The following is a 25,744-nucleotide window of genomic DNA, read 5'->3' on the forward strand; positions in this document are numbered from 1 at the left end:
CACTGGGGTGGTACCTTCTCAAAAAGTACACATTTGTACCTAAAGGGTCCATATTGGTACCTAAAAAGTATATATTAGTACCTAAAAATTTTAAGAATTTTGTACTTTGTGAGTAATATATGTACCCTCAGTGTTGGGCAGTAGTGTCGCTACAAGGATGATTTCTTCTTCCTGTTTTACGGTGTTTGACAACAAAGTTTTTGGAACTTTACTGCCACATCTGGTGAAACTTGCTTGATGGAAAGATGACTGAGGGAGAGGAGTTATTTCTGAAGCAGGGTTCCATGTGTCCATCTGCTTGTTAAGTGTGACGTCACGCGAAGCGGCTTCCGGGTCCAATCGCTTTATTCAACTGAATGGGGAGATTCATGAAATGATAATAATAAACGTTTACAAAGCGATTTAATGCTTTCGAAAATCACGATCGCAGTATATATGTCCATGCCTAATATCCAATGGCCAGAAAGTGATTAATTTTTTTATAAATTGTTAAATTTTTGGTATTTGTTATGCAGCAAGCCCAGAGCTTGTGTACACTATGACTTTATATAAAATTAACTTTAATGTGTGATAGGAATAAAACGCGATCATAAACGAATGATTTCTCCACTCAAATGAATGGCGGCTTGGACCCGGAAACAGTATTACATACGTCACAAACACATCACCACTTAACAAGCAGATAGCTCGAGAAGTACATGTTAATTAATTTAATAATTAAATGTATTAAATTAATAATAATTTAATAATTAATTTCTGATGCTGCGCTCAAAAAATAAAAATACTTTAGTATATATAAAACTATAATGCTTATTACAATATATATATTATCAAAAATATTTCCCTTTACTATAAATGATTATAGTATTTTAAATGTGTAACACCTGGTTTTATTGGATTTTTTGTTTTAGCTGTTATATACTATAACGTGTTTCTGTTTAGTACTGCATATTATTTACAGTAAATAACTGAACTGAATCTGCCTCATATTGTTCGTTGACAGTTATATTGATCATTAAGATATAATTGACTTGTGTTTAAGTTGCTTCAATTTAAAAATGAAAATTGTAAAAATAGCTTAGATGTAGCTAAGCTACTTTTGCCATGTAGCTTTAAGCTTATATTTCCCAGGGGGTAGCTTTAGTGTAGTTGAGCTACATTTTAAGTAGCTAATAGCTTAGCTCACTACATTTGTCAAGTAGCTTGCCCAACACTGTGTACCCTTGAGGTATTAATATGGACCTTTATGGTATAAATTTGTACCTTTTGAAAAGGTACCACCACAGTGACAGCTCATACACCTTTATTTCTGACAGTGCAGAGCCGAATGAATGCCTGCAGTGCCAGCTTTATGCCAAATCTGGGCCAGAATTCTTCGCTACTTGGGTCCCTTAAGATAGCTATCAATGTATGATCTTATACTGCATCTATCTAAAACCTTAACCCAACTTCTACCTTGCTAACTATAAATAAACAGCTAATAAGTAGTTTATTAAGCTTTTTAGGCTAATCGTTTGTTAATACAGTGAATTGTGACCAAAAAGTCTTTTAAATTAATATAGGAAAATTAACTTTTACAATTTTCATAAATCATCAACTCTCTATGAGCTTGTGGTATAGAAATAAAAGCAGTATTGACTTTGTTTTGATGTTCTACAGTGAAGGTCTCACCCTGGGTTTACAGTATGTGCTTTAAACTGGATCTGAGCAGAGATCTCTTTATTCCCGCCAGTTTCCAATAGCAACCATACATGTGCAGCTCGGGGCCGCGACCGGAGAGTTCCGCGGGGAACGGAGAACTTTCTCTCGTCATCTGATCGCACGGCGGGAGGTTTGTGATTTCACCACACAACCGGTGGTGACGGAAGGTGGCAAATGAGTGCCAGAACTCCGTTACACCACAGTTGCCAAGTTTGCGGTTTTCTCCGAGGCGGCTTTTAAACTGTTGACAAAGGCTGAATATTTTCCCACTGGTTGGTAAATTGCATAAACTGTGTTTGTAGGCTTAAACATTTAATGTTCTACCAACGGCAAAAAATGTGCTAGGAGAATGAAGAAAGCTATATTCCTAATACAGCAGAACAGCGAAAAGTAGAACTGTGGGTTGCCATGTTCGTGATTTTAACGCGAAACAATGCTTTTAAACTGACACGTCTTGATTTTACCCACACTTTAACAAACGTTGAGTTATTTATTTAACCCAATGGTTGAGTTAAACATGATTTGTGGCTTTGTAGGGTTATTTTTAACCTTTATTAGATTTTTTAATAGTAACCTGTTAAGTTAAATATTTGGTGCTTTGTTGGGTTACTTTTAACCATTATTTGGTTATTTATTCAATAACTTAACCCGTTGGGTTAAAATTTTGAATTTCAACAGTCAACTGATTTAACTGACAAAAAAGAGCTGTATTAATATGCATACGTATGTTGTTTTTTGCGTTGTAAATTTACGTCTTGCTGAAAAATCCAGCTTAAACCAGCCTAGGCTGGTTGGCTGGGTTTAGCTGGTCGACCAGGCTGGTTTTAGAGGGGTTTTGGCCATTTCCAGCCTGGTCTTAGCTGGTCAGGCTGGAAAATGACCAGCTAAATCCAGCTAAAACCAGCTTGACCAGCCTGGTTTAAGCTGGACATAGCTGGTTTTAGCTGGGCTCCCAGCCTGCTGATCAAGCTGGTTTTAGCTGGTCATCTCCCAGCCTGACCAGTTAAGACCAGGATGGAAATGGCCAAAACCCCTCTAAAACCAGCCTGGTCAACCAGCTAACACCAGCCAACCAGCCTAGGCTGGTTTAAGCTGTTTTTTTTCAGTAGGGTATATATTTAAGCTGTAACTCAATAACATTGTTGTTATTTTTTATAAAAAACCTCTCCGTGTTGAGTTTTTTTTTTAATATTTGTTTCACCAGCACTCTTAATCATTGATGATACAAATGCGCACTTCACAGCCCCTTTCTCTACCTCCTGTGTTCATCTCTACAGTTTTTTTGGGGAGGAAATGATACACATATTTGGGATTTTCAGCTGTCATTCTCGCCTTTAGGACCCAGCGAAGACATTTATTTATTTACACAGCCATAATTCTAAAATTAACAGTAGTACTTCAATAATAATACCAGAATGTAAAAAAAATAACATTTAATCAAAATTATATAACCCAATGCATTGCGTTAAAATAACCCATAGTTGGAAAGGTGCTATAATAAGTTGGGTTATATGTTGGGGTATTTTTAACCCGACTATTTTAACAGAGCACCCTTTTCATGTCTTGTGTCATGTCATCAGCATCACAGATTCAAAGTTTTTAATATGTTGATTAAATGAAATACATTTATATGTATTTATGTATGTATCTTTGCAAGGCATTTCTAAAGTAGCATCCATGGACAGGACAGTATAATCGCAAACAAAACCACCATCATGAAGTTTTTCTTTTATTATTTTAGCAAACAGGATTGTAAAAAAAAACATTTGTCTTCTCTCATTCACTGCGCTCTAAGGCTGTCTCTCAATACGCGTTCTTCAGTGATCTTGTGTCCTCATGTAACATGATCAACAACCGCCAAAGTTCAGATCCAAAACTTAAGACCGCAAGAACCGAGGAGGCATGAAAGTTCCAGGATGTGTTCTTGATATGCAGGATGTGTCGAAGTCCCAGAAGTCATTGCGACTGAGTAAAGGAGATGGAAGCGCAGCATTATTTAGTTTCATTATTTAACTTCAGACTTATTTATCTCAGGAGTGTCGCTAAATGAGACGCTGAAAGTAAACATTAACATGAAAATCTTAAAGGATAAAGGATAAGCACATTAAGGGTGTTTATCGGCTGACATTCATATTAATACCTGTTTTATTTGTATTGTGCAACGCATATTTGTAATGCATGTTATATACAGTTGAAGTCAGAATTATTAGCCCCCTCGAATTATTATTGTTCAAAGGAGAGCAGATTTTTTCAACACAATTTTCTAGACATACAGTAATAGCTTTACTTGATTTATTTTATCTTTGCCCTGATGACAGTGAATAATATTTGACTAGATATTTTTCAAGACACTTCTATACAGCTTAAAGTGACATTTAAAGGCTTAACTAGGTTTATTAGGTGAACTAGGCAGGTTAGGGTAATTAGGCAAGGTATTGTATAATGATGGTTTGTTCTGTAGACAGTCGAAACAAAATGTAGCTTAAAGGGGCTAATAATTTTGACCTTAAAATGGTGTTAAAAAAATTAAAAACTGCTTTTATTTTTGCAGAAATAAAACAAATAAGACTTTCTCCAGAAGAAAAAGATATTATCAGACATACTGTGAAAATGTCCTTGCTCTGTTAAACATCATTTGGGAAATATTTCAAAAAGAAAAGAAGAATTTCTAAGGTGGCTTATAATTCAACTTCAACTAAGTTGGCGGTTCATTCCGCTGTGGTAAAAAGGGACAAAGATAAAAATAAAATGATAATTATCGTTATCTGTTTGAATGTAGGTGACACAGTGACGCAGTAGGTACTGCTGTCGCCTCAGAGCAAGGAGGTTGCTGGTTCGAGACTCGGCTGGGTTAGTTGGCGTTTCTTTGTGGAGTTTACATGTTCTCCCTGTGTACGCATGGGTTTCCTCTGGGTGCTTCGGTTTCCTCCACAGTCTAAAGACATGCGGTACAGGTGAATTGGGTAGGCTAAATTGTCCATAGTGAATGTATGTGTGTGAATGAGTGTGTAAGGGTTTCCCCGAGATGGGTTGCGGCTAGAAGGGCATCCGCTGCATAAAACAAATGCTGGATAAATTGGCGGTTAATTCCGCTGTGGCGACCTCAGATTAATAAAGGGACTAAGCCAAAAAGAAAATGAATGAATGAATGTTTGAATGTGTGTTGATCATCACCTGAAAATCATTCTCTCTGTTGCATTTTCAGGTGTACCTTTGTGAGCCTAAAAATGTAATCCAAACATTCCTTACTAGTGTTGGGATCCACAATTGGAATTTTGGAAGAACAATAGCAGTTTGAGAGATGTGAAAAGGTAATAATGACATATTTTTCGTTTTCTTAACCTTGTCTTAATTTCACACAGAAAGACTGCGGTCCTGTTTTTCCCCCCACTCCAATGACTCCACAGTCATTCCCACATTCCCTGTCGTCCAGCTCTCAGAGACAATGAATTGGAAAACCCCACTCGCTATGGACACATATGGTAATGCTTCATGATTATTGCTTCTGCTATAAAGGTCAGGGGATCGTTTGTAAGAAGGGGTGGTCTATGGATCTGAAGTGTTATTAAGACGTCAGTTCTGCCTTCTAGCCATCGTACATCTGATTAGGGCAATTAACCTAACCCTGCTCTTCCACTGGGACTCCACACTACAATTAACGTAACCACAGTGATGCAAAAATCTGGGATAATCAAGATGTTGAACATTGGTATTATTTTAAGTAACGAAAAGGGATTTCCCCCTATTTGCCATTTATTAAAAAAAATCATTAAAAACAGTACAGCAAATTTTATAGCTAATTATTATTTCTGTTTGCAATTCTAACATGAAATGTAAAGTTTGAATGAATCTCTGGCATCCACAAACATCATACTGTACATCAAACACTTGAAAATGAGGGAATTTAACCTCCTGAGACCCCGCTCACTGACTTGTGTCCTCTGTAGTGGACATTGCGTTTTCATGAATGTCCTTTTAATTTGTTAAGCGACTCTGTCAAGTTCTGTTGTACTGTGCAGAGGGGGGCTTTCTAGTGATATGTCATTTGATGGGCTGGCATGCTAGGAACCACTTTTTTACACTGCATCCAAAAAGTGCCGACATACAAAAAAGCACATTTTATGGGAAGGAGAGAGGCATGTAAAATTTTGCTTTTTAAATGTTTTTTTTTTTACTATTATCATTACATTTTTACATTTTATTATTTTATTATATTATTACATTTGTTTATTAAAGTGTCAGGAACAATACATTTAGCTTTCCAAGCTGCTAACTTGTTTGTGTTTCAAAATATCATCCTTTTTTTAAAATGTCCACCGTAGAGGACACCAGGACCATCTTAATGTAATTAATGACTGCATGCTGTAGGGCAGTGATGCCCAACCACCGGTACCGGTCCGTGGAACAATTGGTACCGGGCCACATAAGAAATCATAAATTATTTCTGTAGAAAATATTCCCCCCGCGACTTGGTTTCTTCCACTCACCCCCGCCATCTCACGTGACATAGACTATGCCAAAATCCACCACAGAGCGGGAAGAACGATAGAATAAAGCTCAGTGGTGGTTGTTGATAGTTTAAAGTTATAAAACAGGTATTATAGAGTCCAAATCAGCAGAGCATTTAAGGATTGTGCATATATATGTGCGTGCATCGCTAAGTAAGTACCCGAAATCATTGCAATATGTATCTATATGGAGTTTCACATAATCATACTCAATTAGGGCTGTTACATGCCAATGCATACATTTAATTCGGCTATACAGTTGTATTATTGTTAATATGTTCGTCAGTTGAAATGTTTGGCACAGATGTTATGTGTTTGATGCATATAAACCTTGATTGAAATATTATCAGCAATGATGCAACTAGTATGGAATCAGATTAGTCTCAAAAGAAATTCACGCAAAAAATCATTAGATATAATCAGGGCCGGAGTGGGACTTCTTTTTAGCCCTGGAGTTTCAAGCCTTCGACCGGCCTACCTCAGTTTACGACTGACTATATTAAAATAAGATCATTTGCAATTCAGTTTCTAATTACACTATCAAGTCTTTTTAAAGAAAACAGCTGCTTTAGAACTTCAAATGTTCAACAACCTTACAGTTTTATATGTCTTAACAATAAAAATGAAAAAAAAAAAAAAAAAAAGTTTAACTCAGGTGAGGATCGAACACGGGTCAGCGGCTTGATAACGCAATGTGCTGACCACTAGACCACAATGGAACTACTATGCTTACTTTGCCGGAATGATCATTCATCATTCTGGCGGCTATTCTGCTCATGAGGCTGCGAGACAATAAATAAGAAGATTGGAGCTGCGGCAAAATAATGGATAAAAAGAGTGAGGCGATGGTCAAATAATTAAATAAATGAAAAAAAAGTGCGACTGCGACTGCTGCTTTCTCCGTTCGCCATGCTGGAGAGAAACAGTCTGCGCAAATGAAGCGCAGCGTTGGTGTCATTGACTACAGCTCATGAGATCTCATCTGATTGGCTGAAAGGTACGAGTAGCCCTGACTCTGCCAGGAAAGTCTCAAAAATACACACACATGTATCCAGGGGGAGTCGTACGTAAAAGAGGATTGGCACATTCTCATTCAGGATGAACTCGCAAGTTTTAAACATTCAAAACTTTTTGTACACTCTTATACATTTGCAAATGGTGTTTTGCATTTGTGAAACGTATTTTATGAAAATTTATTTTTATTTTGTGCACGTGAAAATTTTTTGTGAAAATAAATAAACATTTTTACGCACGTGAATTTGGTTTTATGCACGTGAATTTGGCTACGCATGTGTCCATCGTGTCTTTTGTGTGAATTATTATTGAGTTTAATATGTCTCCATAACTAGCGCATGCGCACTGAGTTGTTCATGATTAACCTGGATGCAGGAGCGCAGTAGCTGTGTTCACGTGAAGACAACATCCCAGCCTTCATGACTGAATGAATGAAATACTTGGTTTTCCACCAAGGCAACCCGGAGTGCTGAAATATAATTGGCTACACTGGCAGTGGGTGGGTTAAATGACCAAAACAAAGACAGACGTGTTGGCACACATTCAAAGCAGAATACCTTACTACATAGTTCTCAAAGTCTTGTGTATTTTTCATTACAAAATGGTTTCCACATCAGGGGCAGTCGCCGCCACCAAAACTGCTCCACTTTCATAGCATAAATCACTCGCCTCATAACTTATGATCTCTGTAGTTCCAAAGAAAAATGCTTATGAAACACTGTGAAAAACTGACTGCATGTTTCTGACAAGTTCTCAGTTGTCTATCACAGAGAGCGCGGGGTACACAGGATCCTGTGGTGAAGCAAAACAGTGGGATATCAATGGTATCTTGCCTTTTGCAAAAACCAAGCCATTAATTAATTCCTTCCTTCTACAACAGAGTCACAGATTGAAACTAACCAAGAGGCTCTTTGCAATTAAGATGCACAGATCCAATTAAGAGAGTGATTAATTGCTGGGGAGGGAAGTTAAATAGGAACGGCTGCAAAATAAGACCCAGCGGTCGGTCCTGAAACTGGTCCACCATCAGCGAGGACGAGGACTCAAGGAAGTAATTGACCGGTAACGTGAGGCTAAAAAGTTTCAGTCTGAATCAGAGCTATGAATGATGACTGTATAAAACAATACTGTTCACTAACATGTTTTAATCTTCCTTGCTTCTGTCAGGAAAACAATATATAGTGTTTATCATCATATTATTCCAGGAATAATCCATTTGCAGGATGTCACATTAACTTTATAGCCAGCTTTTATTGTATGTCAATATTGTCTAATTTGTGTACACTACCTGATTAAAGTCTTGTCGCATATCCAAGTTTTAAGATCAACAAATAATAACTTGATTCTAGTTGATCATTTGGTATCAGAAGTGGCTAATGTGAAAGGTGAAGGCCTCTAGATTACACTTATTTTACCAAAATAAAATATGATCATGACTTGATTTTTAATTCTTTAATTAGGACAGTAAGGTCTGAGATTGCGATGATAAAAGTCTTGTCACTTAACAGAAATAATGTCCAGTATAGAATATAAAGTCATGCTGCAGTGGAAGAAGAATGAATATTGTGTATGGCTCCATCATGAGCTTGGAGGACTGCATCCATACATCTCTGCAATGAATCAAATCACTGATTAATAAAGTCATCTAGAATGGCAAAGAAAGCGTTCCTGCAGGACTCCCAGAGTTCATCAAGATTCGTTGGATTAATCTTCAATGCCTCCATATTACCCCGGACATGCTCAAAATTGGTCATGTCTGGTGACTGGGCGGGCCAATTCTGGAGCACCTTGACCTTCTTTGCTTTCAGGAACTTTGATGTGGAGGCTGAAGTATGAGGAGAAGCGCTATTCTGCTGAAGAATTTGCCCTCTCCTGTGGTTTGTAATGTAATGGGCAGCACAAATGTCTTGATACCTCAGGCTGTTGATGTTGCCATCCACTCTGCAGATCTCACGCATGCCCCCATACTGAATGTAACCCCAAACCATGATTTTTCCCTCACCAAACTTGACTGATTTCTGTAAAAATGTTGAGTTCATACGGGTTCCAGTAGGTCTTCTGCAGTATGTTTGATGATTGGGATGCAGCTCAACAGATTCATCAGAAAAATCTACCTTCTTCCACTTTTCCAAATGATCAACTACAAATCAAGTAATTATTTGTTGCTCTTACAACTGAGATCGACGACAAGACTTTTGTCAGGGGTGTGTTTTTATTTCTCTTTAGGAATCTGAAACAATGTCGATACTTGCATTTGAAATTACATTAAGTCTAATAAGCTTCGTAAACTGTATTTCAGACCTCTGTATCTTTTAACTTACAGCTGTCATTTAGAAATTATTAATCCTGCTGTGAAATTGAATTTTTTAAACATATTTTTAAACATATTAGCTTTAATAACTAATTTCTAATAATTTATTTTAGTTTGATCTTTTTTTAAGTTAAGTTTAAAGATAGTGTTCAGTGGAATTTAAAGGCTAAACTGTTAATTAGGTTAACTAGGTAAGCTTAAATAGCAAGTCACTTGGTTCGTTCTGTAGCCAATTAAAAAAATTATTATTATAAATGAGGCTAAGAAAAAGTTTTGAAATGCTGTTTATTCCAGCTAAACCAGCTAAAATCCCCCTGCTTATTTCCCCCATAATTTCTGTTTAACGAAGAGAATTTGTCAGCACATTATTAAAACATTATAGTTTTAATAACTCATCTCTAATAACTGATTTATTTTATCTTTGTTATGATGAAAGTAAGTAATATTTGACTAGATATTTTTCAAGACACTGCTATACAGCTTAAAGTGACATTTAAAGGCTTAATTAGATTAACTAGGCAGGGGTGCGTTTCCGAAAACCAACGTTAGCCAACTAAGGTCAAAAGTTCTGTTGTAGTAAACATAGGCTGTTTCTCAATATGTGTTCTTGTCTGTACTTGCATTTTTGTGTCCTCGTGAAACGTCATCAACCGTCGCCAAAGTACTGTCCCAATTCAAAGTTCACATCTTGCTAAGTACAGATAAAATTCCCGGATGTGTACTTGCTCTGCCCCTTTGGCCAAGGATGCATCGAGAAGTGACTTGTGCGAACTTGCCAAGCTCATGTATCCCAGAATGCATTGCAGCTAAACCAGCAAACGCTAATAGTGGAGAAAACCCGCACGGTTTTAAAAATACTCCTTTACTGCGTCACAAAATAAAGTTTTAAAAGTTTTTCTGGCGAGAATGTAGTTGCTTTAAACTCGAATCACAGTTTATTCACAAAGATAGCGCGTCTTTGAAGATGTGCCTCAGCTTATGTGGACTCCAACTCCCAGCCTGCCAGTGGGAGCTCCGTCATCACCTCCCCCACCGAGAGCAGCTTTACTTCAGCCAGTCCATTTTGGATGTACCGCTGGTTCTCATCACTCCATTGTAGTCAAAATATGATATTTAATTAATCTTGTGAATATCTAGCAGTTTCTAGTCTCATAAATATATTTTTTGTTCTCAGGTGTTTTATTTTGGCAGTATTATTTTGTTACCTTTTATAATTGTCTTTAATTATGTAATGTTAACTGTGTTGGACGAGGTTTGTCTTTGTTTACCAAATTGTTTCACGTAATCTTTATTTCGTATCGTGTATGTCTTTATTTCTTATTGTGTATAAACTTGTATAATTACTATTGTAGTTTATTGAATCTGATAATCAAAAATACGTGTCTGTGAACAATAACTCCTTTTACTTTACATTTATATGGATTTACATTTACATTTTCTTAAATTAAAAATGTAGATTTATTCACCTTATTCTTCGCCGACGAGCGGGCGCAGCTATTTTAATCTTTTTGGCACGAGACTTCCGGTCTCTTCACTTCCATTCATTTTTAGACATTAAAAACTGCTCGTTTCGCTGTTTGATGTTGCAAACTGATATTTCCTTGTTATATTATTCTACTTGGTCTGTATAGTCATGCAAACATTTGTTTGTAGAGCAAGTAGTTTGACCGTTTTTTTGCCGTTTATTATTCCTAGACATTTCTCCCATAGGCGACTGAAACGGATGTTCTAAGACAATCGCGAAAACAGGCGCACTTCTGAATTTTAGAATAAGGTCAATAATATTAATATAATTTTAATTACAGGGTCATGCTTTATCTATTAAATCAATTTATTGTTAATGTACAGTAAAATCTAGGGTGAGGTAAGTGACGTTTTAAAGGACACTGCTGCTCCATTTGAAGAAGTACCCGACTTGTGTCCTTGCGTCCTCGGGAGTTCGTTCTTCTAAGTCTGAACTTGGCAAGTCTAAACTTCCGAGGACGCAAGTCCGAACTTTGCGCACTTGATATTGAGAAATTGTTAATTGAGATATTGTTAATTTGACATTTCCCAATGAACATTCGCAAACTGCGTCACAAACTTGTACGTTTGCAGCTACACCTCTGGTGCTGTAGTTAGAATCATAGGTCCTGGCTGTGTTCTATTTCCAGTTATCCCCCTATGCCCTATTCATTTAGAACACTAACATTTAAACTTTGAATTATTAAAAAAAGCATTAAAGTCATCTCACTTTGGTGTAATTAAAATTTACTAAATATTTCCATGGAACACAATCTTTACTTCAGTGGTGGCACGACGTATACAGTAAATGAAGGAGAAACTAAATTTAAAGGTCACCTATGGTGAAAAATCTACTTTTCAAGCTATTTGGACAAACGTGTATATATAGTGTATAGACCATCATATTGGGGTGATATAAACACACCCAGTCCTTTTTTTTTAATTTAACAACATAAAAACGGTGAACCAATTGGAGCGGTTTTCAGATCGACCGCAATTTTACGTAGGAGTGCATTCCCCCCTCCCACCGGATTGATTGACAGCTGCGCGCATTAACATGTTCCGGTAGTCACGTGCATATGTCAACAAGACCAGACATACGCAAAGCAACCGGGAATAAAAGGTCTGTTCTGTTCGCTAGGATCAGCAATCATCATCAAATGTGATTAAGAGTAAGTTTCACATGTTTAAAGTGTTTTAAAACAGAGTATGTGTGTAATTAATTACAGCGATTTACTTCATCAGCACAGCCGCGTGTCAGAACAATTATAAAAGAAGACGCTTCAATCCCGGTTTGTAGACTTTAAATCAGGTTTATTTTGTACATTAACATAACAGATATCCATACAGCAGTGGAGATTAGCCTGTATCCTGTCACATTTGAGTGCAAAAACAGTGCAAAGCTCGCTCTGTCTGTCTGCCTGTCTGTGTGTTTGTTTGTGTGTGTATGTGTGTCAGCTGTGCTGTGCGTGTGTATCTCTGTGTGCGTTCGCGCGTGAACTTTGTAACGATATTGTGTGTAACTAATCAATGCAACTTCACTACAAATTCTGATTAGTAAAGATTAGTTCTTACTGTAGTATTTCTCATAAACGCTACGTGAGACCTTCTTCCTTTAAGTCTTTCTGTTGTCTGATGCAGCCGAGGGAGGAGATTAAGGCACGCGGGAAGGCATGTAGAAACAGTAGTAGAACTTGCCTTAAAGGCGCAGTATGACAAAACCACCCCCTGCTGGAAATGTGTACAAAACAGCATCTTGTAAAAGGTATAATGAAAAATCTGATGGGTGTTTTGAGCGGAAACTTTATATACACATTCTAGAGACGCAAAAGACTTATATTAAATCTGAAAAAGGGGTACCCTAGGTGCCTTTTAAACATACAGTATATATCACCTATATGAGCAACACAGCTCAACATGTCCACTGTAATCTCAATGCTGCATTTCAATAAACCTGCTTCATAAAGTTGGTCTTCACCCCTTCGTCAGTCTTGCAGCCAGCATGTGTTCATTTATCCTGCTAACGAGAATAAGTCGAGTCCGAGTGACCATTAAACTGGAAAAAAGCCTGACATACTGGTTTCCTTTCATTAAAACACCTGAATGAAAGGTGAAAAAGATCAGTGCGCTGTCCATAATAAATCTTTAAGGGTCACATCACTATCGCCAAGTACGAGCAATAGTAATAATGATGCTATAGCCTTCGCAAACAAACAAGCATCGTCGGTTGTGTTCAAACCGGGACCTGAAATATAATGTCAAAGTTGTTTGTCATCACCATGGAGCTGGTTATCCAGACAAATAAGTCATACCTGCAAATAGAAACACATAATTACACTAATCTTGGCAAAGCAGCGGGAAGAGGATGAATAAAAGAAAGCGTGAACTACAGAAGCCAATAGATACTCAATGAGAACAAATAATCACTGAAGGCTCTTATGCCTGTTTTTTAAATGCTTTACTGCAGTTCCAAAAGACTTTCTGGAGATTTCTTCCACACTAAAAGGGTCACAAAACAAATTTTTTTGAGATGTTGAAAGTCATTCATGCGTCCCACGCTGCTAATAAACACTGTTAGGACACAGATATTTCCAAAAACAGTGAAAATTGGTTGTTTTTCAAATTCGTTCTTCCAGTTTGGAAAGAAATTTTTAAGCTACGTAACAGTGATTAGATCATTGTGTAAATTCCAAAGTGGAGACTAAGGGCTCTATTTTGACGGTCCATGCGCAGAGCGCAAAACGCAGGGCACAAACGCTTTCAGGGCGTGTCAGGATGCATTTTTGCTCATTTAAGGACGGGAAAATCCGCTTTGCGCCATGGCGCATGGTCTAAAAGGGTTGAGTTTATTTTTTTAATGAGTTATAGGTGTGTTTTGAGAATAAACCAATTAGAGTCTCATCTTCCATTCCCTTTAAGAGCCAGCTATGTCGCGCCATAAGCGCATTCGCTATTTTCAGGACGTAAAGTAAGTCTAAGTGGAAAAAATGAGCATTTCACAAGCAAACAGTTAACAGTTAACAGTTTTTTTAACAGAAAACAGTTAAACAGAGCATCTACTGCGTGAGAATGAGAGATGGGTCTACTTTCACTTTCGCTCTTAGGGAAACCTTTAGGCACAGACATCAATTAGTCTATAAATAATTAATTTTGTTTGTTAAGCACAAATATTCGTTTCAAAACTATTTCTGAATTCAGTTCTAATTTCCAGCAAACGAATAAATGAACAACAATAACGAAGTGTGTTCAAAAACCTGAGTTTTATCCTAAAACACATGCTGTGCCCCATATGGTCTAAATTCTGACAGGTGGACAAATCTAAGCTTGTTTTTAATAACACAAATATAAATATGGATATAATAAATAATACTGCTAATAATAATAACATTATACAAAAGCTAATTGTTATGAATGAACTGAAAAGCCTCCCGAGATGAAGAAGACATGAAAGCAGTGATTTTTCATATTTATGTAGGCTAGAAAATAATGTTTTGTAATATTTTAATCCTTTATATTTATATTCTATATCTATCTATTATTATATACTATATATATCCTTAATATTTTATTTTTTTCATATGTAAAGATATTTGCCTATTGCTCTCTTGTGTGTATTAAGCAGTGTGTAAGCGAGGTGCAACACTGTGTCGGAGTTTAGACCGGGTTTGTTTTGGTCTAATGAATAATCTATTTTAGTTTCTCAAAAAAGCAACACCCCAGCAATGCGCCTCAAAACGCCTTCCTTTTTAGACCAGAACGCCTATGGGTGCACATATGTGCGCTAATGCATTTGCTATTTAAACAGCGTAGCGCAACGCCTCAAAACGACTCTTGCGCCAAGCTAAAACTACCAAAAGACTATTGTGCCGCGCCTTGCGCCACATTGCGCCAAGTGTATGATAGGGCCCTAAATGTCTGTTCCAGCGAGTACAACGTGATGTCTTTGAGTTTTCAGCATTAATTTATGAGAAAGGCTTGGTTCGAACCAATCAGCACGCTCTATTGTGAATGAAGTGCAACTTCATTAATATGCATGATATAGCTTCAAAGACTGATTTTACCTGTTACAATGTTCAGACCCCAAGTTGTGTTGCCGACCGTAATTAAAACTAGTAGAAGAATTGTTTGGAGACACGAGTGGTCAGTGTTGCGTTTGTAAATGTGCTGCAACAAAGATACTGTTTCTATTTTCATGTAAAGAGAGCACCGCTGCGTGTGGACATGTGTGGATTACAGTGCTCTGCTAACACGCGACAAAAATGTTTGTAAGGAACGTATTTTACCCGAGAGGTTTTCGCATCTGGAAATGGTAAATTCCTGATTCGCCACTCGTCTTCTTTTAATGAAGACGCGGCTCCAGTTGGTGTTAATTGTTATGTCTCGACAGATTTGTTGAGTGTGGGATCAGTGTCTTTGTTTACGTTTATTCAGATGACAAAGTTAGTATTGTCAGCAATACTCTTTCAATTTTTAAAGACAGACCTTAGTCTAAATAAGTTTACAGTACATTCATATCACTACAATATTATGGGCTGAAAGATGCTGCTCTCCGAATGTAAACATGTCAACACTTTAATCAAACTATTACCATCTTGTAGGATTTTCAACACATTTTGCAACATGATAGTCTATACACACACGGCAGTTTGACGCTATTCTCTGCATCTATTGAGTCTCTGCATTTACCGAGAAATGCGGAGGTTTTTTTCTCCCATACGTATGGTCGTGTCCCGGGGGGGGGAATTAATTATTAAAAATAAAAACTCTTAATTGTGAAAACTATATGTATATATAGCTGAAATAATTTTCTAAGTAGAAAGAAAACCGGATTCATTATTTAAAATGCATTTAGAAACAGTTGAGTTCCCCCTCCCCTTCCTTAGATTGGTTCGGTCCACCCCGTGCTTTCACTCATCCTACCTAATCACGCGCACACACGTAGGGTGTGTGGCTGCGGCTGAGTAACTGTTGATTTTAAGTAAGGAGGGGGTTTTTAACCCACCTTAAAGTGATTCTCCTCAATGTAGTTAATACAGACTCTTTCATAAATTAGTTGCGGCAAAAAATGTTGATTAAGGATGTAATTGTTCATGAATCTTCGGTATTAGCGATACAATTATTTATCTAGTTAGCTTGTTGCTAACGCTAAAGCCGTTTAAAATGACAGAGAAAATGGACATAATAATTTTTCAGTGCAGCTAAACGCCAAGTACAAAAACTTCACATATTAAGCAATTTGGCATTCAGAATGAGTGCTTATGAAAATACTAATGTCACATTATCAATCACAGGCAAAGCAGAAAGAAATTATTGAGGAACAGGCAGAGCAGGATCAGTCAGATGTACAGTGTCAGGTAAGGGTGTTGTGCTTTTATTGAAGGGATAATGACAATTCTTTTGGGGGGGTGAACCAATTTTTTTATGTTTTTGGAGTTGTGGCTGTTTAGCAGATTTTACAGGCTCACTGATTTACAATATGATTGGTTATTTTAACGTTTTAAAGTTAGTTATTATGAGGAAAATGTCTTGTCCTGCATTTATTCTGCTTCAGGAGTCAGTCTATTGATTTTAAACAACACAACAAACAATGCAATAAATAGTTTTGAAGAAAAATTTGCTTTGTCATTGAACCTGAGAAAAACGTTGACAAAAATCATAATGAGAAGTCTCCATGCTATACTAATAATTATAATGAAACCATTTTAATAGTATTTAATAGTAATAGTCTTTATTAGTAAACTTCGGCTGTATTATTTGTGTTCCCTTCAAAAAAATGCTCGAAAGAAATGTTATATTTATTGTCCCCCCCTACTGACTGATAAATCAGATTTTCGCCCATGCCCATACGGGGTGCTGTATCAAAAATTCCATCAAAACAACACACTTCCAGAAGTTCCTCACATCCAGTAAGAGCCAAACTGCAGTTAAAGTTGACAATTTAAGAATGAAACACCCAACATTTAATGAAACTCTGGAGGAAATGTTGATCATATTCACCTCAATCATATTATTGTCTAATTCAGATTACAGCAAATAATTGAATTACTGATGTCCATGTAAACGCAGTCATTGTTTGTTTGTTTCCCCTGCAACTATGTATCAGTTGTCACTGTGACGAACTTTGTAAGTGGACAAACTGAGCATTTCACTAGCAAGAAAACAGTTAAACAGAGCATCTACAGCCCGAGAATGAGAGATAAGGCCACTCCTTATCTACTTTCACTCTCGTAGATAGGGAAACCTTGTACACAGACATCAATTAGCCTATAAATAATTAATTTAGTTTGTTAAGCGCAAAGATTTGAACAAAAGTGAGGACCAGGGGGGAGGTCACTATTCTGCCGCCCTCTATGGACGGCATCATGTCCTGGCCTATTGTTTTATGGTAATTCATTGTTTTGGTGACTGAGGAAATAATACTTGACACTGTTTTGGCTTCTTTACACATTCTAAGCTCTTCAAGAGATCCTAACAAATAAAAAAATACAATTTATCTGGAAAATGTTAAATAAATACAATGAATCCATGAATTACATAATCATATCTACACTCATACAACGCTCATTTTACCTCAACAGAATCATTCTGTGGAGTTTGCATGTTCTCCCTATGTAGGTTCATAGGTGCTCCGGTCTACCCCACAGTCCAAACACATGCGCTGTGAATTTGCTAAACAAAATTGCTCATAGTGTATGCATGTGTGTGTGATTGTGAGGGTGTATGGGTGTTTCCCAGTACTGTGTTGCACCTGAAAGGGCATCCACTGCGTAAAACATGCTGGAATAGTTGGTGGTTCATTAAGCTGTGGCGACCCCTGATAAATAAGGGACTAAGCTGAAGGAAAATGAATGAATGAATGAACTTTATAGCGGGATTAGTTAAAAACGTTTAACAGGCGATTTAGATTTATAAAATAAAAGCCTCCATTTGCTCTACAAGATAAACAACTGAGATATAAAAGTGAAGCAGTTTTTTTTTCTTCTCCAGAAGCTGTTGTTTGTGGGATTGTGGGAGTTCTCCTGCCACACAGTGTGAGATGTTGAAGGTGAAGCAATGAGCCTCGTCAAGCCCTGGGCGTTTAAGACTGCACCTCAAAAACACGCTTCTGTTCGCCGTCCACCCCCAGTCTTCTCAAAATCTGAAGGAAAAAACAACAAAAACCAGCTGCTTCCGCGCCTGTCTGGGTCTAAAGCAGTGTTTTATTAATTTTTATTTTTGCCAGAGCAGCATTCAACCAGTATGGTTCATAATAACTTAGTTTTGTGAGACCATAAAACATATTTAAAGGTAGAGCTGAAGATCTTTGCCTGAACCCGAGACAGGAACCGGCGGGACCCGACGGGTTCAGGCAGTGGCGTAGCGCAAAATGCGGAGGCCCCCCTGCAGGGATCACCGATGGGGCCCCCAGTTTTCAAGGGGGTCGGGGGGGGTTTGGGGGCGGCAGAGCCAGAGATATACACATATACACATATGATCGGGAGTTTTCCTGGATGTTAGTATTTTTATTTTTATTTCAATTATGAAAATTATAATTTTCCATCACTTTTCTACATTGATGGATCACTGATCGCATGGGCATTCCTGACAAAAAGCTTGTGTTTGTGTGTACAGAAATGTACTATCCACCCTCCCTGTTAAATTTGATCTAATCATGTCCTGAAACACACCTCCTCTCCTGCTTTCACTTCTCATACTGATGGAGGGAGCGATTTGTCTGTGAATGAATCTCCATTATGAACGACTTGTTCACTAGCCGACAATAATACAAGTTTCTGGCAGCGCAGCATCTCGTTGTCATATTTCTTTTTCATTGTTTGCTGATTTTATTCAACAAAACTAGCATAAGCCAAGTGTTTAGTGCGAATTGGAGCTACTTTGACTTATAGTGAATGCAGTAAGTGGCTGTATTATTATCAATAACGTTACCTGTTTAGCACAAATTTCAGAACATACAAAAATGTAAAAAACTTAATCCTACCTATGAAATGTTCTGCCTTTGTGCTTTGTTTTCTTTGTTTGCTTGTTACTACACTCGTAGACAGCGCTACAGTCCCGCATCTTCACTTAATAACACTTGTCTAGTGCGACTGAATGACATTTGTCCTGGGAGCACTGTACCAATGTGGCGGCGATATTGACGCATGCTCAGGGTCCCTATACAATATCTAGTGTATATATCTATGTCACAAATTGAGGTGCGGGGAAAGGAGGCGGAGTGGAGCGACAACGCGGGGAATCCTTCACAAACTGAGGAGCGATCACAAACCGAAAGCGGCGAGAGCGTCAAAGTAGCCAGAAGCCATTCATTTTTTAACGAGAACCGGTGGCGAGAAACAGCAGCGCGTCTTCATTGGCTATGACGCGGTTCGGCGGCAAGCAATCAGAATGAAGTAGTCCACCGCTTGAGAGGAGTTCAGAGAACACAGACCTGTGAACTTTGGTTCCGTCCACAGTTGTTCCCAAGAGTTATTATTATTGCGGTTCCTGGATTTTCAATTTTTGAAAATCGCGACGACGTGGGGCCCCCTAATCACGCGGGGCCCCCCCCCGCGGTGCATGCCCTGCGGGCCCGTCCGCTACGCCACTGGGTTCAGGTCAAAAAGAGCGAATTTTGACTATGGTCAGGCCAGCCACCTTTGTCAAACTGTCATTCTAGCCGCAACATTTTATTCTCTACCTGCTGATTCCCTTGTGTGGAATTTTACTGTTTGAGATTATTGTATAAAATAAAATTGAAACTAGTATTTAAGTGAATTGAGTGTTTGAATTTTGCTTGCTTTATTGTGGCTCGAAATAAATACTTTATTTTGTCCAGTAAATAACATGTTTTGTGTCTGAATACTGTCCTCTTTGGGATGGTTACACATGCGCTATAGGTGAATTGAATAAACTGATTTGGCCATAGTGCATGTGTGTTTGTGTGTGTGTATGGGTGTTTCCTAATACAGGGTTGCTGTTGGAAGGGCATCTGCTGCGTAAAACATATCCCAGAATAGTTGGTGGTTCATTCTGATGTGGAAACCTTTGAACAAGAGACCAAGCTGAAGAAAAATGAGTATGAAGGATTCGGATTTCTGCTTTCCAATCCGTCTCATCATGGACCACCGTTTATCCTTTTCATCATCATGTTTCTCAGTATTTAACTGGGAATTGATTTTAACTAATGCATATGGTAGCTGCCTGTCTATTTTAACTTTGTTTTCAGGAAACACACAAACCAGGTCATAGGTCATGGAGATCTCTCTATCTCCCCATCTGTTCCTATTACTGGAGGTCCAATACAGAGGTGAAGAAGACACCTGGGGCCTCATGTACGAAGACTTGCGTGGAAATCTTACTAAAACATTGCGTACGCACAAAGCTGTAAATGTGCGTACGCAGAAAAAAATTCAGATGTATGAAACACTGCGTACGCCGAATCTCACGCATATTCTTTTGTACATCCGAATGAACGTGAAACTGAGCGCAACATGCACAAGCACAAAACCCCTCCCTGCCTCTTCCCCCTTATGAATATGCTAATGACTATGCTAATGGCAAAACCCAACGAAAAAGCAATGTCAAAAGCAAGCAAAAAGAGAAACTTTGAACAGAATGTGAAATGGAGGTGCTCCTTTCGGAGGTAGACCGGAGAAAAGCGGTGTTATTTGCAAGTTTGTTCTCCGGAATTAACATCAAAAGAAAAAAAAATAGAGTGGGAGAGTTTAGCTGATACGGTCAACACAGTTGGGTCTGAACATCGCACTGAGTGCATTAAAAAAAGAAATAGTCTGGTTTATATCTGTAAACTGTCGCAGCACTCTTAACAGTGTCAGTGGCGCGCTCGTAAGACGCATGCGGTCGTGTTTTGACACGTACGAGCATGAACTCGGCTCGAATCCAGCTTCTGATGAACTCTTTCTTCTTTTTTTTCCCCGCTACATATCAGATTTTGCCAACTATTTATCCCGAGAAGACAAGTAGGAATCATCAATAAGTTTGTGCATCATATTTTATTTGCACATTTATTGAATGGAAATGTTTCTGATTCACGCATGCAAATTCATCTTCAGATAGTGTCTTTATAGCAATGTGCGTGCAGTAGATAGCTCAGATTACATTGGGAAAACAGGCGACCGCTGCAAATTGCGCTTTAATGTTTAGCTGGTCAACTGTATGCTATGGAAACCTTATATACCTGCTAGATGAACCCGTCTCATACAGCTGCCATTGCAAGGCTCAGACACTTTGTAGAGAGCAATTTAACACAACTGCCTCTAGGAGTCGCCAATGGAAATAAAACAGACACGCACAAAAAATGTGCGTACGCCTGCCAAAAAGCTGCCGTGAAGCTGCGCACATTCCTACGTTCAGTTCATTGTTAGTAAATCCAAACGTGAGCGATTCTGAGCGTGAAACCTGGCGTACGCAAAGTTTTTGTGCGTACGCAACGTTGATACATGAGGCCCCTGTTCTAGTTGTCCTGATATTGCCTATAATATTATAGCTGTTTGATTGATCTGTTTTTGAGTATAATTAATTTTAATGTAATTCCTTTTTGTGTGGAGATAGACTGTGTGGAGTAAAGATATTGCAGCAGACTGTTGATGGAAACAGTCTTGAACCAGCCTGATAACACAGCTGAACGTACAAGAAACATCCTTGAGTCTTTAACACAGATGGTCGTTTGTGTCTATTGTGTTCCTGGTTTAGCTTTTTACAGGTCGGAGATCAGCTCCTAATAACTTAGGGCGACCTCACCTCTAGGCATCAGGTCGCCATCCATATCTGGAGACAGATACAATGCTTTCTTTGACGCACACATTAAGGCCATCCATATCTGGAAGTAGATACTATGTTTCTGTGACGCATGTATTTAGAATTGTCTGTTTCTGTTGTAACCAATGAGAACTGTTTACCTGGATCCCACCCTTTCTGGACTTGTGTAAAGAGTACAATTGTTTGATTGTTGAACCTGTAAGCAGAGCGGCCTAGGAACTCACTGGGAGTGTTGAAGCTGGCTTCTGCGAATGAAACTGCAAACTATCTTCAGTAAACTTGATTTATTTTTTTTAAATCTCTGACTCCGGCTCTTCTTCATCAACCAGACTGGTCATTCTTTCATTCTTTGGGTTAAACTGTAAACAATCCCTACAAGTACCACAATGCAGGTAGAGTGCAAATAAGAGTGCAGCGCAATGCGAGTTTAGTAGTTAAAGTGACTTTTTTTTTTATTTTTTTTTTACAAAACCGATTGTAATGAGACTATGTCTGGGCACTACAAGTCCCAGCAGGCTTAGCGCCATGCAAGGAAGTGTTGTTGTTTATGTGCGGACACTTTATTTCCTGATTGCGGCGTAAATTAACAACAGGTTGTAGATTGCTCAGCACTATATAAGTGAGTAAAAGTTTGTTTGCCATTTTGCTGTCGTTGTTGCATTCTGGTCGCGGCACGTAAAGGCCGAGTCAACACTTCACGTGAGGGTTAGCTGATGAGCAAACAACATTTAATGCTGCCAGATCTTCATTGCGAACTTATTTAAAGAGGTAGTTGTTTTATAATTTTAATAAACCGTTTTTAGTATTGTTTTAATGAAATTATCCTTTTTATTTCTAGTGCTGATACAGGATCATTGTCTGCTGATTGTTGCCTGAGTGTCAGCATGGGAAATTAAGAATCTTAGAGGTATTGTTTAAAACAAAGAAATTTATAGGATGTTTTATTGTGTTTGTGACTTTTATATTCTGAGTTTCTGTGTTGTAATAAACTGTGTTTCCCCTTTTTAGGGATGCACGGTTGCCGTTTACTTTAGACTTACAATAATATTTTTGTTATTGAATCTTTTTGTTGACTTTTGTTGTATGCGAATTTGGGTTGTTTATTATGTTGCTAGGTTGACAACAATTTGTATCTGTATTTTCCTTTGTTAAACTTTTCTTTCTTTTGGAGGTTCTGTTTTGGATTTGCTTTACCATCAGTGGCCACTGGGTTCCCTGCACTGTGTGGATGGCGGTGGAGAAAAGCTGGTTGGGATTGTGTGGTGATTTGGTCACTGTTGATTTTTGTGTTTTTTTAAGTTGCAGTGTGATTGCTGTGAGCTGAGTGTGGTGAAAACACTGCTGCTTGGGTACCTCATCTGTCCTCACTTTCTGGGTAACCGGTGGCCATTAGTGGTTTGTTTTTTTTCTTTTCTTTTATTTAGTTTATTTACTTTTTTTTCCCCTCCTTGTTTGCAATAAAGAGACAATTTGTATACTCCAATTTGTGAAATAAAATATAATTGTTCTTCTAACTGTAAGTCACTTCATTTACCCTCTGCTAAATCATTAACACTGACAAAAGTCATCTGGTCACACAAGTTTGGTAATAATCAATTTTTCTGGCTATTTGACACTGACGAAAATTCAGATTTAGACCTTTAAAGCAAGACTTTGAGAACCAGCACACTACCCACTTAAAACGCTCCTATAACTCCGCAGTTGAGAAACACTCGTAATGCTTTACCGCCAGCACAAGTAATAACCTGTAAACGTTCAGCTTTTTCTCTGATTTGAGAGACTGAAAGAACTTTTACAGCCTCCTCCCATCGTAAATAACCATTACTGCAAATTACTCTGCCAGCAAATTGTACTCAGCCCTGACGGTGGGAGGTGTGAGTTTGAGAAATGTGATATTTTGTTATTTGCCTGCAGCACACTCTGAGAGAGAGAGAGTGCTGGAATTAAGTTGCGGCATCGGCTGATTCTCCAGCACAAACCGCTGGGTGTTTACACTCTTGTTCAGCGTACATCTGTAAATGGGAACACAACAGCTGTGCTTGATGCGCTCTGAATGAACCAGTCCTGACTAAAATGCCATTTCAAAGCTTCTTTTGTTTCCGTAATTGACTTCAATGCTGGAGAGCACCTCACCTGCCGTCTTCTGTCCCGGGGTCACAGTCTTAGATATTCAATGCGCTATTGACCAACCAGAACTTATCAAAGAAAAGGAGATATCGATCACGCGCTTCAACCTCATGGAGGCAAGTTCATCGGTTTTAACCAGTGCTATTCCTTTGTGTGGTGGCATTTAGATGGATTGATCCTTCTGTAAGTCGGCTGAGCGAGAAACAGCCACATTATTGAGATGGTATTATATAAGAGAGTCCCATGAGCTGATGAAATCCATCGCAAAGGTTTTAATCATGTGGAACATGTGCACCATCACCCGTCTAGAGACCTAGGTAGGTTTGCACCAGCTGTTCGTATGTTCTTGCTTAAACTGGAACGCAATGTCCATGCTAGTTTGTGAATAAATTTGTTCTTATCTTGATTGCACCACATGTTCTTAAGGCAGGACGTAGTTTGTAAGTGGTAATCTCTCCGTTAAGTAACGTGTAATCAGAATGACTGACATAATACAGAATAAGAAGTGGTGTGAAAAAGTGTTTGCCCCCTTACTGATTTATGGCTCGTTTCCACTGACTGGTACAGTACGGTACGGTTCTGGTCGGTACGGGTCACCTTTATCAGGCTTGCGTTTCCACTACCAAGGGTACCCTTTTGGTGAGTGTGGTGTATGCGAAGTTTCTGTCGACGTCATTTTCGCTCGAGAAAATGTCTACAGTAAAGCTGCACAGGTCGTTTACATATCATATGAAAAGCACTTCTCACAAAACAGATGCTTTACACACAAATATTTGTGTATGAATGTTTATTACTAACTTTTCTATAAACAGGAGCTGATTAACTGCAGATCAATGACGGTGCGAAATAGCCTACTGTAACGTCTATAATTATATTAAATAAATAAATAAATGAACATACTGTATATGAACACATACAGACCCTTACAGTCTCCGATATGTTACCAACTACAGAAGAACTACACAAAGCAGACATTTCGTCGTTAATTAGGTTCAAAACAACACAAAGTATAGCCTACAGTCATAGTAAACCTCTCATCTGTGTCTGTCATCTTCAGCAGCACACGAAGCCTCTGTTAGAGAGTCATTCCATCATTCCCAGTTCATATTAGTCCAAAAGGTGATACTAAAGATTAAAACAGCGCAGTTTGTTCACATTTGCTGAAGAAATAATGTTCATTGGCTTCGCCCAGGGGCGGACTGGCCATCTGGCAATTCTGGCAAATGCCAGAAGGGCCGGACCAATTTTTAAATGTGGGCCGGTCAGTTTGTTTTTTTTGTTTTTAATATGTATTGTTTTTAAGTGCAGACCACTTTTATCTCTTGCTAGATGCTATTATGTTGATGATAATAATAATAATTATTAATGTTAAGCATTTGGCCCAATCGACAATTGCTGCCTGGTTTCAAGATGGGCTGACCCAATCCGAGGTTACCTGGACATAATCAAAATCTGGCAAGAATGTCATATTATTTCACCATCTGTACACCAAAATTAATAGTGAATGTGTGTGTCCATGGGTGGGGCTGTGTCGGGTCGGTGTGGTAATTTGTGTCGGTGTGGTAGTTTGTGTGGCTATAGTGCCAGGGCTGAATTTTTGTCCCAGTCCGCCCCAGGCTTCGCCTTTTTCCCGCACTCCACTCTCGCGTTTGTCCTTTTCTTTCTGAATGTGTCACTCTCGCGTTTGTCAGCTTCTCACAGGATCGGGTTTCCAAAGCTTGTCAATAATCAAGTGCATGTTATTATTATCAGATCAAGAAGTTTGTTATTTCAGATAGAGACGCGCGGCGATCGCAAGAATGAAAGCGAAACCACTCAGGCT

General features: G+C 38.4%; 1 long non-coding RNA gene across 1 annotated transcript; it reads left to right on the forward strand.

Moving 5' to 3' along the window:
• Positions 1–1,729: 1,729 nt before the first annotated feature.
• LOC141379030 (uncharacterized) lies at positions 1,730–19,939 on the forward strand. The gene is made up of 4 exons (XR_012394955.1): positions 1,730–1,831; positions 4,907–5,012; positions 5,064–5,183; positions 18,025–19,939. It is a non-coding gene; the product is annotated as an uncharacterized lncRNA (long non-coding RNA).
• Positions 19,940–25,744: the final 5,805 nt, after the last annotated feature.

Source organism: Danio rerio, chromosome 2 (genome assembly GCF_049306965.1).
Source record: "Danio rerio strain Tuebingen ecotype United States chromosome 2, GRCz12tu, whole genome shotgun sequence".
Lineage (NCBI taxonomy): Eukaryota > Metazoa > Chordata > Actinopteri > Cypriniformes > Danionidae > Danio > Danio rerio.